The sequence below is a fragment of the Rhinoderma darwinii genome, chromosome 5 (genome assembly GCF_050947455.1).
Source record: "Rhinoderma darwinii isolate aRhiDar2 chromosome 5, aRhiDar2.hap1, whole genome shotgun sequence".
NCBI lineage: Eukaryota > Metazoa > Chordata > Amphibia > Anura > Rhinodermatidae > Rhinoderma > Rhinoderma darwinii.
This window is the reverse complement of record NC_134691.1, coordinates 283182261-283199336: the sequence shown is the minus strand read 5'-3', so window position 1 is coordinate 283199336 and position 17076 is coordinate 283182261. Positions and strand designations below refer to the sequence as shown.

The following is a 17076-nucleotide window of genomic DNA, read 5'->3' as shown; positions in this document are numbered from 1 at the left end:
AGAATCACAAGCAAAGGAGGAACAGGAAAGGCAGGTATAAATAGACAGAGGGCGGGAGCTAGCTCCGTCTGGCCAGGCTGCGATAGGCTCTCCCACTCCTAAGCCTGCCATCCTGATTGGTGGACGATGGAGTCAGTCTCAGAGACATAGACTCAGGTGCAGACTGATTACCTATGGGCGTATACACAGAAGTTGTGCCTGGCAGATCCTTTACAACTACTACTACTACTACTACTACTACTACTACTACTACTACTACTACTACTACTACTACAACTGCTACTATTATTATTATGCTTAGATGTTTTCTATCATTGTCGACATTGCTCGTGAGATATGGTCCTTGTTCCCACCAGTCTCCATACTGCATGTGGATCCCTGCTGTATAGCATCTACTAGGGAGTATGTTGCATATCAGAAGGATCTGTACTCAATGAATATTTTATAAATTTACAAGAACTAGCAGGAGTGAGGGATACTCCTCACATATTCTTCACAAAGTGGTAATGATAGCCCCTCCACAAGTACTATTTTATAACTGGAAATGGGCTTTTGCAGCATGTTAAGCTCAATAGAGGGGGTGCACGTGGCAATGATATCAACTGTCTCTATGAGGCTAGTATCCAACCTGCTGCTTTATAGGTAGAAATTCTACTAGTTTGCAGAAGTATTGTAGATAAATTGGTTTGATTGAGCTGACTTACTTTTTTACTATACTGTATGACATATTTTCGTGGCATCACCATTTCCAGTATAAAAAATGTGGCAGAGCAAAAAATATGTATAAAAACAAAGCAAGGAAAGCAATAAAATAAACTGACACAGGAAGGAATATACAACGTGTTCATGCTGCTTAAAGAGGCTCTGTCACCAGATTTTGCAACCCCTATCTGCTATTGCAGCAGATCGGCGCTGCAATGTAGATTACAGTAACGTTTTTATTTTTAAAAAACGAGCATTTTTGGCCAAGTTATGACCATTTTTGTATTTATGCAAATGAGGCTTGCAAAAGTCCAAGTGGGCGTGTTTAACGTAAAAGTCCAAGTGGGCGTGTATTATGTGCGTACATCGGGGCGTTTTTACTACTTTTACTAGCTGGGCGTTCTGACGAGAAGTATCATCCACTTCTCTTCAGAACGCCCAGCTTCTGGCAGTGCAGACACAGCCGTGTTCTCGAGAGATCACACTGTGTTGTCACTCACAGGTCCTGCATCGTGTCGGACGAGCGAGGACACATCGGCACCAGAGGCTACAGTTGATTCTGCAGCAGCATCGGCGTATGCAGGTAAGTCGATGTAGCTACTTACCTGCAAACGCTGATGCTGCTGCAGAATCAACTGCAGCCTCTGGTGCCGATGTGGCCGACACGATGCAGGACCTGTGAGTGACGACACAGCGTGATCTCTCGAGAACACGGCTGTGTCTGCACTGCCAGAAGCTGGGCGTTTTGAAGAGAAGTGGATGATACTTCTCGTCAGAACGCCCAGCTAGTAAAAGTAGTAAAAACGCCCCGATGTACGCACATAATACACGCTCACTTGGACTTTTACTTTAAACACACCCACTTGGACTTTTGCAAGCCTCATTTGCATAAATACAAAAATGGTCATAACTTGGCCAAAAATGCTCGTTTTTTAAAAATAAAAACGTTACTGTAATCTACATTGCAGCGCCGATCTGCTGCAATAGGAGATAGGGGTTGCAAAATCTGGTGACAGAGCCTCTTTAAGGCTTGAATGATCAAATATTTGACTGTGTCTAATATTGTCCTAAATTGCTATATCTCTTAATGTTAAAATATTTATTTTCATTTTTGACCTTTTATGTTCCATGATGAATAAAAGGGGAATGTACGCAGTTGATGGCCTAAATTATTAATTTGTTACCAGCAGCTTACACATACGTACATATTGAAATTATACACACTGTCTCATATTGGCGGAGTTCCAATTTTCCTCCATGCAATTTCATTAAAAGGGATGTACAGTACTTAGTTGATTGTGCTTCTCAAGTTTAATTCCAGTTGTTAAATACTATGTTGGCTCATTATTATAGCTAAAGGGAGATAAGAGCACGGACAAGAACCTTTGTTAATGTCGACTGTTTCATAATATCAACACATACGCTTATAAAGCAGAATATTCTTAGGCAGAAGAGATATTGCTAGATTATATAAATAAACTGAAATAAAACGAGAAAGACATTTTATTATATGATTTTAAATGTTTCTTATGTCACCATAATTAAGACTACCCACAATGTATCATACTACATTTTATGCATAATATACATAGTATAAATACAGTATACAACTAACTCACAACTAATATGCCCTTAAATATTTATCCCCATTTCAAATTAATTATCAAAGAAGCTGGGTAATAGGACGGCAAATTGTAAAAGGCAGTTGAGGAGCCAACTAGCCGCATGGGCCATCAGAATGAGTGTTGCATCTGCTGCTGTGCTGTGAAATACTTATTGTTTATATTTTTGTAGGATATTTCTTTACTCAAGGAGGCTTGACCTATTTTATTAACCAATATGAGCAATGTAGTCCCTTAGTCCTGTCTAATGTCCAATTGGCAATAAGCCGAAGGGCATGGCATATTGCTATTGGGTCTCAGCTATTGAATGAGGGGTGGGGTATCCTTCATGGCTACTAAGCAATGCTCTATTACATTGTATATTCCTTTTGGCCAGATTCTTAGTACATTACAGCCCAACTGACTATCATACAGTTGGTTTAGTATAATAAAAACAGTGCTATCCCTTTAAAAAAAATAATCTCCTCCAAGCAGCTCTTTTGAAAGACATAGATAGAGTGATATACAGTATGGATTGTGCATATCTTTGATGAAGTGTAGTTGTTACACAACACTGGAGTGGAAGATGGTCTGTGTGTGTGTGTGTGTGTGCGCGCGCGCGTGTGTGTTTGTGTGTGTGTGTGCGTGCGCGCACGTGTGTGTGTGTGTGTGTGTGTGTGTATGTATGTAAGTATATACATATATGTATATATATATATATATATATATATATATATATATATATATATATATGTATAATTTAGCTTAAAATCATATTGAAATGCCACTATGTAGCAGAAATCAGAACAAACGCAATTATCCAAAATTGGCGGGGTAAATAATTGCAGGCTACAATGCAAACCAACAAACATGCCGTTTCTCAGCAGATCTTAATAATGGGGTGAGAGACAAGCTTCATGACTTATCTAGATTATTAGCTAGCTGGGATGGCATCTCCTTCTTGTTATACCTGGGTAAACCCTCAGTGGCGTCCAAATTCAGTTCAATTGGGCACCACCCTGATAAATGTGACCCCCAAGTAGAAAAATTACCCAACGCACCTCTCATAGTTAGAGCTTGTCCAAACGTAACGGAATTGCTACAGAAAGTTTCTGCAGCAATTTCGCAGAAACTAGTAGACATTCTGCTGTGGAAAAACTGCTCCATTACCTGCAGTTTTTACTGCAGAAAATTGTGCAGATTTTGCTGCATTTTTCTCAATGCTGGGAGATGGAGACCTCTCCTCTGAAAAACGCAGCAATTCAGTCCACTTCCCGCATCAGGAATTGACATGCTGTGGTCCGAAAAATACGCACCGCAGGTCAATTTCATTTCGGAATTTTTACACAGCTTGTGGATGAGATTTGTATTCTACTGTATTCTGCTGCGTATTTTCCAACCGCAATTCTGGACAGAAAATACTCAGCAATTCTACTACGTGTGGACGAGCCCTTACCCTTCTCATTCCCTATGTGTTTCATCTGGCAGACTTATCATGCTCCACACTCAAATACTATGCAAAACAAGCCACTGAAGTCTTTGGGAACACTCATGGAGCCAATCCCACGTGTATGGTATGTTTTGGAAATTAAAATAAATGTAATAAATAAACCTATCGAATGAACCATTGAATTAATTAAATTAATTGTTGAAAAAGAGTGACTTCATACACCTTTATGTATCCTATACAAATAAATAGGTTCCCCATTTTTATATGAATGACAGAGTAAAAATGAATAATATGAAATATTATTAACATTAATCATAGCGCCTGGAGCCTCAGGTTTTCTTAAAACAGAAACAAAAATAATAATTAAGTTAATTTAATAATATTAAAATGATAACTGTACATTATGGAACTGTGCTATAAAAAAGGAACTAGTACATATCCTAATTTAAGTTTAGTGATTCTATATGGGTACAATTATTATTGTTTCAAATGATTACAGGACAAATAAGTAAAAGACAATGCATTGTTTCTATTTATGCTTTCTTTGCATTACATTTGAAGTGAAATGTGAACACTGGCAAATGCAGATAGTGGTACCAAAAGTCTTCACCATTCAGTATGAAAGCATGATTAATGCCATCGGGCACAACTTTAAGTCTACAGTTGAGTGATAATGCCTATGCCAATAGCTGTACCCTATGATATCAACGCTTTGTATAGACAAACAGAAATAAAAAAATGTTGTCAACAATCTGAGTGTATAATGAGTAATGTAGAGGCACTGTGCTATGATACATTCATGATAAAGACAATTAAAATATACATGATAAAGGATGTAAAGGTGTTCAGGTATCATAAAGCTGAGTCTTCCGAAAGTCTTGCAGTGGACATACTAATCAGTTAAAAAAATTCAATATAATGTATTATTTGGCATCCTTACAGACATAACAATGTGTACAATAAAATTATAACATGATTTATGAGTAGATGTAAAGAAAAAGTAATAAATATCTGTGGTGAAATTGCTGTTTTTCCAAATTTTCCCAAAATAAAAGTAAATACAAATTAGAAGCTAATTTATTTGCACCACAAAATAGTACCAGATTCCTACAAAAAAACCAAAAGTAATGCAAAGAGACAAACTTTAAAAAAAATAATAATAATCTAGGCCAACATTGCAAGGCCAACATTGGCTGGTTCCTTAAGGGGTTAGAGGTCTTTAACATTTAATCCAGTAATTTTCACTTAACTTCTGTCCTAGTAAAAGCGATCTTTCTCATGAAGTGAGAGTTACAAATAAGCCGCCACTAACTGGCAATTTCATGGGAAATAGGCTACAAGTACAGTAAAAACTTGCCCAATATCTGACAGACAGCCTATCTTATATTTTGACCTTATATTACTCCACTTTTGCATATTTTATGTTTTATATCTATCTATCTATCTAGAATCCAAAAATCAGGCAGCACTCCAAGGTATAAGCAAGGTAGAAAAAGGTGCTTTATTGGGCCTTTTACACACACGACGTTTCAGCTCAACACAGGAGCCTTTCTCAAGTCACATGAGAAAGGCTCCTGTGTTGAGCTGAAACGTCGTGTGTATATGGACCAATAAAGCACCTTTTTCTACCTTGCTTATACCTTGGAGTGCTGCCTGATTTTTGGATTCTACTACAGCAGGTCTGTTAGCCCTGACCTGGGCAGGTCGGCACCCACCTATGATTTACAAGGCTGTGCGGCTGACATTGTATTTGGACTTTATCTATCTATCTATCTATCTATCTATCTATCTATCTATCTATCTATCTATCTATCTATCTATCTATCTATCTATCTATCTATACACACACACACACACACACACACATTGTATACAGTAAATAATTCTATATACTGTACAGATATAGCATTGAATCCACTAACAGGTGAGATGAATAACATTGTTTATTTAGTTACAATGGCACCTGTCAAAGTATGGAATATATTAGGCAGCAATTGAACATTTCATTTTTGAAGTTAATGTGTTGGAAGCAGGAAAAATGGGCAAGCGTAATTATCTGAGCAACTTTGACTAGGGCTAAATTGTAATGGCTAGACAACTGTGCTAGAGCATCTCCAAAACGGTGCGTCTTGCCGGGTGTTCCCATTATGTACTAGTTACTTCCAACCAAAAGTGGTACAAGAAAGGACAAACAGGGAACCAGTGATATGGTGATGGGAACCCAAGGCTCATTAATGCACGTGGGGAGCGAAGGCTAGCCCGTATAGACCGATCCCAAAGAAGTTCTACTGCACCATAAATGAAAATTACAATTAATACTGTATATGATATAAAGGTGTCCAAATACACAGTGAATCGCAGCTTGCTGTGCATGGGTCTGCGTATTTGTGGACTGGTCAAAGTGCCCATGTTGACCACTATCCACCTTCGGAATCGCTAACAATGCAGACATAAGCATCAGAACTGGACCATGGAGCAAAGGAAGAAGGTGCCCTGGTCTTATAAATTGCTGTGGAAGAGATGGCACCAGGATGCACTATGGGAAGAAGGCAAGCCGGTGGAGGCAGAATGATGCTCTGGGCGATGTTCTGCTGGGAAACCTTGGGTCCTGGCATTCATGTGGATGTTACTTTAACACATACCACCAACCTAAACATTGTTGCAGAGCAAACACACCTCTTTAGAGAAACAGTATTTTCTAATGGCAGTAACCACTTTCAGCAGGATAATCTGCTCTGCCATACTGCAAAAATTGTTCATGGATGGTTTGAGGAACATGACAAAAATTTCAAGGCGTTGACTTCGGCATCCAAATCTCCCAGATCTAAACGAGAAAAACAAGTCTAATCCATAGAGGCACCACCATACAATTTACAGGATTGAAAGAATCTGCTGCTAACATCTTGGTGCCAGATACCTCAGGATACCTTCAGAGGTCTTGTGGGGACCATGACTTGATGTATCATAGCTATTTTAGATGCGTGGGATCTACACAATATTAGACAGATAGATTTAATGTTATGGCTCAACAGTGTATATTATATTGTTTGACTTCTTTGGGCAGTGAATAGATATAAAATTTTAATTTCAGATTATAAAACCTGCAGCAACATTTATTAATATAAGTAAAAAATATGATAGGGAAAAATATTTCAATAAGCCTGATGCAAACACACAGCCATATAGTTGAAAGATACCAACACTATAATTGAAGGAGTTGTTCACTTTGGGAATCTCTTGTTGTTTGAAGGATTTCCTGAAAATAAGCTGATCAGGTGTTCAATTTCCCCCACAGCGCCACCTCAGGGAAAAAGAGGCATTACATGGTACTCATTAAAATCAATGTTCTATCCATGCAGTGCACAGATTTACTATTATGCCTTCCACACATATGTATATCCAGGTTTGCACTTTTAATCAAACGATTCTTAATAGCAAAGTATGCTTAATCACTACTTTCGATACATAATCCATCTCAGTAATACACCGGTTCTTTCACATGATGTTTCAGATTAAATCTTCTTTAGAAGAAAACGGAAAAGTTAAATTAAACTAATCTTAATTGCCATTGTTCAATTATTCATGGTACTGCCACATATTAATTCTTACTTATAAGCTTGTTTAAAGGCTGCACTCACTTTGCTTTTATATTATAAGACAGCCCATCACCACCATGGTTGAATAGAAAATTCAAATGACTGAATTATTTTACAAATGAATAAATGTGGCAGCTCACCAGCAAGACACAGGATATTTTATGACAGCCTGTACCTACTATTCCATCTCCCCATAGATAGAATACTTTATCGTCCATCCTCCACAGACAGAATACTGACTTCAATAAATAGAAATCAGCATTTCTTTATTGGAGTCTGCATATATTAGAGATAGAAAATATCGATACATTCAATTCTACATATATGCATAATTTAATATTTATGTGAATGATAAATTAACCTTGTAGGATGGAATAATAGGGAATACAACATACTTCTATTTATAAAAGTTATACTTATTAAAAAGTATACCTAACTGAAAGTACATTTTAATCATAGACAGGCCAATGAAAATCTAGGGGAGCCAAAATCTCTGGGAATGCTTGCAGCAGGCTTCTTTGACTCTGTCTGGTGGGTTTTCAGAGTAGGGTGTCTAAACTACAGTCCTTAAGTACCTACCAGCAGGTCATGTTTTCAAACAGGTCATATTTTCAGGATTTCCTTAAGGGCGTTTTTCCATGAGAGACATTTATGACATGTCCACAGGATATGTCATAAATGTCAAATAGATGCGGGTCCCACCTCTCTAGAACGGGGCCCCCTAAACCCAGTTCTAGCTTTGTCTTATCACGCTGCCTCCCAGCCACTTCCTGGTTATATGGTCGGGAGTTACAAAAAACAGCGTAGCTCGCTGACCTACTCTGTTTCCGTAAGTCCTATAGAAGTGAATGGTAATTACGGAAACGGCGTAGCTCGCATGCTTCGCTCCTTCCGTAACTGCCGTTCACTACTATGGGAGTTACGGAAACAACTGTTTTCGTTACTCCCGACCATGTAACCAGGAAGTGCCCGGGAGGCAGCGAGATAAGACAAAGCTAGAACGGGTTTTAGGGGGCCCCGTGCTAGAGAGGTGGGACCCGCATCTATCTGACAATTATGACATATCCCATGGATATGTCATAAATGTCTCTCACGGGAAAACCCCTTTAAGATTTTACAGGTCATTGTGAAACATCTGTAATTACTATAGGTGTTCTCTCTATGCGATATCCTAAAATGATAACCTGTTTGGCGTAGTTGAGGAATCACATGATAAATTAATGGAATGTCAATTGCAAGACAAAGGTCCACATTAGAGAGAGAATATCAGAGCCAAATTACAAGTGGTTCAGATGTAGCTTGGAAACAATAGGTCAAGATACACAGCAAGTGAGACATGGCGGCTAAGATGTTGTAAACCACAGGATTATTGAAACAGAAGACCACAGGAACAGAACAGGGATGTCACCTGGTGCAGGACACAAGGAATGGAACTCTAATGTCACTTCAAATGAAGAGCAGAGGATCAAACAGAAATGCAATTTGGACAGGATAGCAGAAACAGTAAAAGTACAAGAGGCTTAGGCCCCGTTCATATCTGCGTCGGGGGCCGCGTTGCAGGTTCCGTTGTTTTTACAGGACAGCATTCAGCGCTATTTTGTCCGGCAGAATGACGGATCCATGACGGAAACCTGATGCAACCCACTAAAGTCAATGAATACTGTCTGTGCCGTTGGTTTCTCTGATACAGCGGATCTGGCGCTTACGTTTTATTCTGTTCCTATGATTAAACAGAATAAGGGAAATTGTAGTACAGATGTGAACAGAGCCTTATGGTGTTGCTAAACACATAACAAAAAGAAAAAAAACAGATACAAGATCAACCCGGTTAGACACAAGGATAAGACTGTTGGAGCCCATGGCTGAAGTTTCAAGTCTATGCATTAACATTGTACATTGCATGTAAAATTATATCTGATGAAATTGAAGACAGTCACATCAATAGTTTGATTTTGGTTATTGCCAACATATTAGATCCTGGATGGTGAACATATTGGTACATTACACATCAAAAAGTATGTGGACACCTGAAAATCAAATATTTGTTTGATGGATTTGGCATCTCCTTTACCATTATGACAGACTCCACTCCTATGGGAATGTTTTGTTTTTTTACTAGATTTTTTTATATAATTGCAGGAATAAAGTCCACTCAGTCAATAGAACATTATTGACGTCAAGCTAATATGGCGTTAAGGTTGTGGCTCTACGAAGGACGGCCAAGTTCATCCACATTAAACTCGGCAAATTCATTTTTTACAAACTTTAAATTTAGAAGAACACTATTTCATAAATTTTTTACTACAACTGCACTTACAGTAGAACAATGCAGCTTTACCAGAAATTTGATGATCTGAAAGGTGGCATCCTATGACACTGCCATTTTAAATGACATTGAGCTTTTCAGTACAATACATTTCTCTATAGGGGTGACATCATCAGAGGTGACCCTATGTTTAAAGTCTAAACATGCAGGATACAGTATGTGTGCGTGTGCATAAAACACACTGTTTTCCATTACTGTTCCATATCCAAAATTGGACAGATCCAGAGGTTGGCCACTTTCTAAATATACTTGGCATATGCCCTAACGTTACATCCATGTGATGTCACTTACTCATAAGTAGTTTTCATAACTTGTGATTGCCCATTCATTCTACAGCCCTAGGCAAAAAAATATGAAATCGCCACAATTAGACAATGTTTACCCAGTATTTTAACTTCGTAGGTAGCCATATCACATATATGACACAAAACAATGTTTCTTTAATAGCTGAAAATTCTGACTACATGAAAGATATATATCAAACAAATGAAATATAATTGTTTCAATTAATGACAACTTTTTTACAGATCAAGTAAAGTAAAATATTGTGGAATCCCTCAATGTTGAGGAAAGAATTCTGGAATAAACAAAAAAAAAAATCACAATTAGTACTTTCTTATACCTTCTCTGGCTTTTAAAATGTCTTGTATTCTTTGAGGCATGGACTTCTCTAATGATAACTAATATCTACATCAAGTTGGTTGTAACTTTCTTGAAGAGCGATTGACAAATCGCTTTGCAGGATGGAGCCTTGTCATGAACCTATTTTCTTAATTCTACCTTAAATTTTAAATTGTATTGAGATCCGTACTATTTGCTGGCCATGACATTAAGTTGATATGCCTTTCCTAACACGCTTTTGCTCTCTGACAACATGTATTATCATACTGAATAATGACTTTATCATCATCAAACTTATTTTCTTTTGTGCATTGACTGTTACGGTAATGATTGCCGTCTCTATACACCTGACCGGTAACCCCATATAAAAAATGAGTGCTGAAATTTCATTGTTTTCTTCAGGCAGTCATCTTTGAGTTTCATTAGAACAGCACCAGACTAAAAGTTTCAGCATCATATACTTGGCTAATGCAGTTTGTGACTCATTACTGAATATCACTTTCATCCCAATCCTCCACACTCCATGTGGTTTTCGTTTGACTTTTCTATATGTAAATCCCATTGCATGTAGATGATTTCTTACAGACATTGATCCTGCGCCCATTAGTTTTCCATTTGTTTTGTTCTGCATTTTCTATTTCCAAGGCATATTGCTTTGAATATTCTATCATGACGCTTTGATGTCTTCCTTGGTCTACCCATTTTTTTACTTTTATAACCTTCCCATTTTGTTTATATTTGCACTAAATTTTACACACAGCTGACTGGGAATAACCAACATCTTTTGCAACACTCTGTTTTGGATTTCTTGGAGGAGTTTTACAATCCTTTTAAATCTTTCAATTGACAACTGTCTTATTGGGGCTGTTTTTGCTTTCAATTAGCCAAGTCCAACTGCTCGATAAGGCCTATAAACTGCAGACTAATTTAGATTTTTAGAACTGGTTCGGTATTTGCTGTAGAAATGCAAATTACAAGGTGATTCCATATTTTTTTTCTCAGCATTGAGTAATTCCATCATTTCTTCTTCTACTTGATCTGGTGAAAAATATGCAATTATTTAAAAAACAAACAAATTTAATTTGTTTGACCTTGTTCCATATATTGTATGTGATTAGAGAATTTGCTACAAAGTAAAAAAGCTGGCTATAATGCTTCGTTCACATTTGCGTCAGGGTCTCGTTCTGACGTTCCGTTATTATTTTGTGTTTATATTGCAATTATTTTTCTACTTTTGGTTTGGATTAGTATGGTATTTATCTGTACTGCTTTTTATAATTTCTTGTTCTATGTGCGCTCTGTGTATATATTTCTGGAGAGTTGACCACCACCTCAGGCTGGTTTTATTTTGACCTTTTAATGTTTTTATTCTGAGACAGTTTTTGACTGTTACTTTGCAACTTTGAATAAAGATTTATCTATAAAATTCTGATGTAATTTTTACAGTTTTTTTGTGGTATATATTAATGGCTATTATTATTATTGCTGTTGATATACCATAAGTTATACTTTCAATTAGGGACTCTTTCTGGTTCTTTTTTGGTTAAATTGGTATCTAATAGGCCCCAAAGGCCTTTGACACATAAAATGACACCAGTATTATTAATGGCATATGGTATATGGGAAGGCCCTGTTACAAACTTTGCATTGGTAAAGTAGTGAGATCCATAGCTTTGTTAATGAAACAATTATTTTGCACCGATGAATATTTTTGTCTGGTATATTTTGAATAGATAATGAATTGTTGCTAGTTTTATCTTTTACAGTGCATTGTATTTATTTCTGTATAAGTCTATAAGTTTTTTATTGGCCTTCTAGAAGTACAATATAAATTCAGAGATTAAGCAGTAGGGCCAATTTGTAAATTAGAAATAAATAACCACAGAATGACATAATTTCACGGTTGAGTTGCAACCTGTCATGTAAAAACACGTTATGTGATTTGTTTACCAGTTACTCCATACTTCACCTGTAGACTACATGTACGTATACATGTAATTGAGGAGTCTGAAGTAAAGAACAATCATGCCCCTATATCTTGCCCCATATTTAATTTACATCAAATCCTACATCAGGGCACACACTACTTGGTGATGATAGAAGAGTAATCAAATTTACTGATCTGCTGTATCACACATGAACTTAAATGTTATGTAAACCTTTGTAGCCTTTTTTTATGATTAAAAGTAAATATTTTGTACTTAAAAACAATTTTCTATTTTATTTTAGTAAAAATGTTGTTACTTTTTTGCGATTCAGCTTCTATATATGCACTATACATAGAAGCTTCATAGCTCTGCTGTAAGCCAATTCCGTCAGTCTGCTGCACCAACGGCTCAGCTGACAGCAGCTCCTGTGTGTCTCTGATACACAGAATAACCCTAATACCAATGTGTGTTAGAGGCAGAAGTGGTGACTTTGCATCTAAACAGCAGTCTACTAAAGGAAGGGAATGACTTTTTTTTAAAAGTGTCAACCAATGGAGAAAGCTGTAATGCTTACTAATGGTTGTTGACACTTATACGTTTTCTGCTATTATAACTAGGTGATCAGGTAGGGTGCGTGGTGAAAATGCTGGTGACAGGTTCCCTTAATAAATGTTTTGTTTTAGTGAGCAGATTTATTCAAACTGTCTGAAAAAGAAAACTGTTTGTGGCCCATACCAACCAATCACAGCACAGCTTTAATTTTGCCAGAGCAGTTTAATTAAAGAAAATCTGAGCTTTGATTGGTTGCTATGAGCATGACAACATCACCTCGAGACAGACAACAATGTAATTCAAGTACATACACACACAGTGAGGCCCCATGCACACGACCGTAAAAAATCTGCAGAATTGCGGACCGTAAAATGGTCCGCAATTACAGACCCATTCGTTTCTATTGGCCGCGAACACATTTCCGTATCGCTACGGATAGGTGTCCGTGCCGTAGAAGTGTACCGCAAAAGATAGGCTCTATCTTTTGCTTTTTACGTGCGGTGCTCCCATACTTTGTATGGGGGAACGGGCCGAAAATGCGGGCTGTGGCCCGTGGCCGCCGGTGGCCGGCCGTACCTGCAATCGCGGGCCGTGATTACGGGCACGGCCATGTGCATGAGGCCAGAATGAGAGCTATTCAATAATAACAATAATTCCACCATTATTCCTATTCAGTTAGCCCATGGATGTCATGTAACCCTGTTAACTGAATGCCACGGTCACATGGTGTGTGTGGGGAAGGCGAGCGGACTGTAGACGACAACATTACTTCTATAAACAATGTCATGTCCAAATAGGCAGTTAATGGCAGAAGAAAAATCTGATGCTAAGCACCGCAAAGCCAATTATGACAGAACGAGGCGGCAACAACGAACTGCAGATGAAAGAAATGCTGAGCTTCAGCGTTTGCATGATCGTCACAATGAAATGACAGCACAACAAACTGAAGCTGAATCTCAGCGTGTGCGTAATGTGAATATTGCAAAACCACAAAACATGAGCCCCGAAAAAGGGTATATCTCAGCAATCGAAAGGAACAAAGACAACTCAGAAACAGACAGCAAGAACGGCCTGAAAAACTGTTCAAAAGTGTTAAAACCGCAATAATAGAGATTTTAGAGCTCTCCGAGCCCGACAAAATGCTACATGCAGTAAGTACTGAAACGACATACATGATGAAAATGCTGTGGCACTCTTAACCAAATTTGTGAATTTTGTAATGCTAAACACTTTCCAGGAGAAAGACCTTCTGATAGAAAGTTTTTGAAATGTTGCTCCCAAGGAGTAGTACAATTAGATTGCATTGGCATTTCCACATTAATTTAACAACTTATGAAATATCAGCATGGGCATTTAAAAAACTTTATTGATATCATAGAGTCATTTAATAGTCTTGCATTTGCATCGAGGTGATCACAAATGGCATTTCTGTCAGGTTATGGGCCTTATTGATTTAGAATAAATGGATCAACATATCATCGTCTTAGGAGTATTGCATCCTCATAATGGCGAGCAGCGCAAATATGCTCAATTGTATATATTTGATCCTGATGAAGCTGGAGCCCAAAGAATGCAAATGCCAGAATATAAAAGGCTAGCCGTGTTGCCAACAACTCACTTTCTAAAGAAGGAGGCGCAGGGCAACCCGTTCTTCAACCATGCTGGGAGAGTCCACTACTCAATAGCTACATGAAGAGGCGTATTGAGTAGTGGATTCTCCCAGTGTGGGTGTAGAGCGGGATACATTGCGCCAGTAGAAGGGTACTGAGTAAGAGGGTCTATCACTATCTGGAGGTCGGTGTGTGAAGACAGTTAGTATAATAGATATGGAGGAGCAAAAAAATATAACAACTGTTAAAAAATATACATATATCTATGAAGCAACATACGGAAGGGGTATATGTCTTGTGCCCTGTAAGGTTTATTACCCTGCAAATGTGTCTGCATTTTGCATTTTAATGTTTCATGTCAAATGAAAGAACTGACCAACAAGAGTTTTCTAGAGCCCAGTGTATTTTTAGCACAATGGGCATACAGAGGGTAGAGTGATGACACATAGCGGACAGTGATGGTATACAGGCAACAGAGTGGTGGCATATCCAGGGGATAGTGATGGCATACAGGGGACAGTGATGGCATCCCCAGGGGACAGAATGGTGGCATACAGGGGACAGTGATGGCATCCACAGGGAACAGAATGGTGGCATACAGGAGACAGTTATGGCATACAGGGGACAGTGATGGCATACCCAGGGGACAGAATGGTGGCATACAGGGGACAGTTATGACATACAGGGGACAGAGTGGTGGCAAAGTAATGGCATATTGGGGGACAGACTTTTCTAGACCCCCTTGTATTTTTTCATATTTATTGTTAGTTAAATATAGAGAAATGGTCATGAAGTGAAATCTACCAATAAGACTAAAGGTGAAGTTTGTCGAGACTATGATATTTCACTTCACTTTGCACAGCTTCACCTATGGTAATCTCTGCTTGAGTTGTAGAAATTCAGGAGACTATTTTTAAACTGACAGTTTTAGGCTAATTAGAAGAAAGAATGGTTTATATTACAGGAAAGATCTGTAAATGGTAATACCTGAAGCTCTTAATGAATGTCTGATTTATGACCTAACCGCCTTTTCAAAGGTTACCATAGGATTTTCATTTGGGAATAAATACATTTTAAATTCTTAAAGTAAGTTCATATTATATATTTAAGAATGGTTCTTTGTCATCCATTTTGCGTCTACTTTTGCAACCATGTTTTTGTTTTTTCTCCAGAACATCTAAAATAAAGAACTTTAAAAATATATTAAACTAATGCAGTTTTGATTACAAACATCATAAAATTTTGAGTCTATATCTCTTATCAGATCTTTGTGTCTGCATGATAGTAGACTACCAACAAACGTGTGTAATGTGATTCTACAGTCATCGGTTACTGTATTCCTTTAGTATTTTATTTTCATTATTTAATATTTAGAAAACTCTTCCATCCTTTTAAATTATAATATCATCTAAGCCCATGGCTTTTGGGAGCAGCTGTAGGGAGATGAAATAGGAATAAAGAATAAACAAGGTTAGAATGAGAAACCAGGGAAACATATATACATCCTAAACATTTTTTATCCTGTTTCAAGTTTTGACACTTTCAGCAGCCATTACGATGAACTAGGCAAATCAATTTGCCAAGTTGGAAATATTCTTTGTGGAAATTTAGGAGAATAGAAGGCAAATCAATTTGCCTATTATATTCTATGGACTGGCGAAACTGTATACCGGCGAATAGTTGAATAAGGTAAACCAACTCACCTCATCTCTGTAAAGTAACACATTACATCAAGAGATGCAAACATATTGGATTCTGTCTGACCAAAGCATACCACAATGAGGACGGTTTAAAAAAACTTTATCTGGTATTCTATAACCCAGAGGCCCACAAAATGTATCTCACCATGTGATTCCTTTGTTGCAATTGTACTATTATTGCTATAGAATATATAATTCATGATATATGTAGGAGATGTCATCGATAGTCCCTTACCATAAATCTATTTTGTATTTCATCTCCTGCCAACCGCTCCCAGATTCCTTGGGTGCAGATAATATCATAATTTAATGGAATAAATGTAGCAGTTTGCAAAATATTAATTAATAGAAAAATACATAATACTTAAAGAGCCTCTGTCACCAGTTTAATACTTCTCTATCTCCTACCTAATCTAATAAACACTTTTATGTAGTAAAAAAGTACTAAAAAACTTTTATTATTGACAAAGTCCTGATCATTTTTAGATTTATGCAAATGTCCAGACATCGACTCCAGCCATGCCAGGACTGCTGCTGAGGAGGATAATCATCCTGGCACGGCTGGAGGCGATGTCTGGTCAATCTCCCATCGCTCCGGTGAAGGAACTGCGGGAGTAAGTGACGACACAGCGTGATCTAGCGATTCTATCGGAGATCACGCTGGGCTGTGAATAAAGCTGTGCATGAATAAAAGAGAAGTGCATGACACTGACTGGTCAGCATCATACACTTTTCTTTACAACGCCCACTTGGAGAAACGAAAAGAAAAAAACGCCCAGTTGGGCATTTAGAAAAAATTAGCAGAAATCTAAAAATTATCAGAACTTTGTCAATAATAAACATTTAAAAAAATAAAATAAACAGTAGTTATCAGCATCAAAACGTTCATTAGATTAGGTAAGAGATAAAGAAGTATTAAACTGGTGACAGATCCTCTTTATTATATAATAAATTTAGGGTGTTTTTTTAAATTTTCCCATAGGTTATTTT

At 37.5% G+C, this 17076-nt stretch overlaps 1 protein-coding gene and 1 long non-coding RNA gene across 5 annotated transcripts in view; one reads left to right on the top strand and one right to left on the bottom strand.

Moving 5' to 3' along the window:
- The window catches only part of KCNH8 (potassium voltage-gated channel subfamily H member 8), a 362579-nt gene that overhangs the window by 82136 nt on the left and 263367 nt on the right, over positions 1-17076 (top strand). The gene's annotated exons all lie outside the window — the stretch shown is intronic.
- The window catches only part of LOC142652921 (uncharacterized), a 37511-nt gene continuing 29007 nt past the window's right edge, over positions 8573-17076 (bottom strand). Inside the window, exon 3 of the long non-coding RNA XR_012847985.1 lies at positions 8573-9069. This is a non-coding gene — a long non-coding RNA (uncharacterized LOC142652921). The remainder of the gene's footprint in view (positions 9070-17076) is intronic.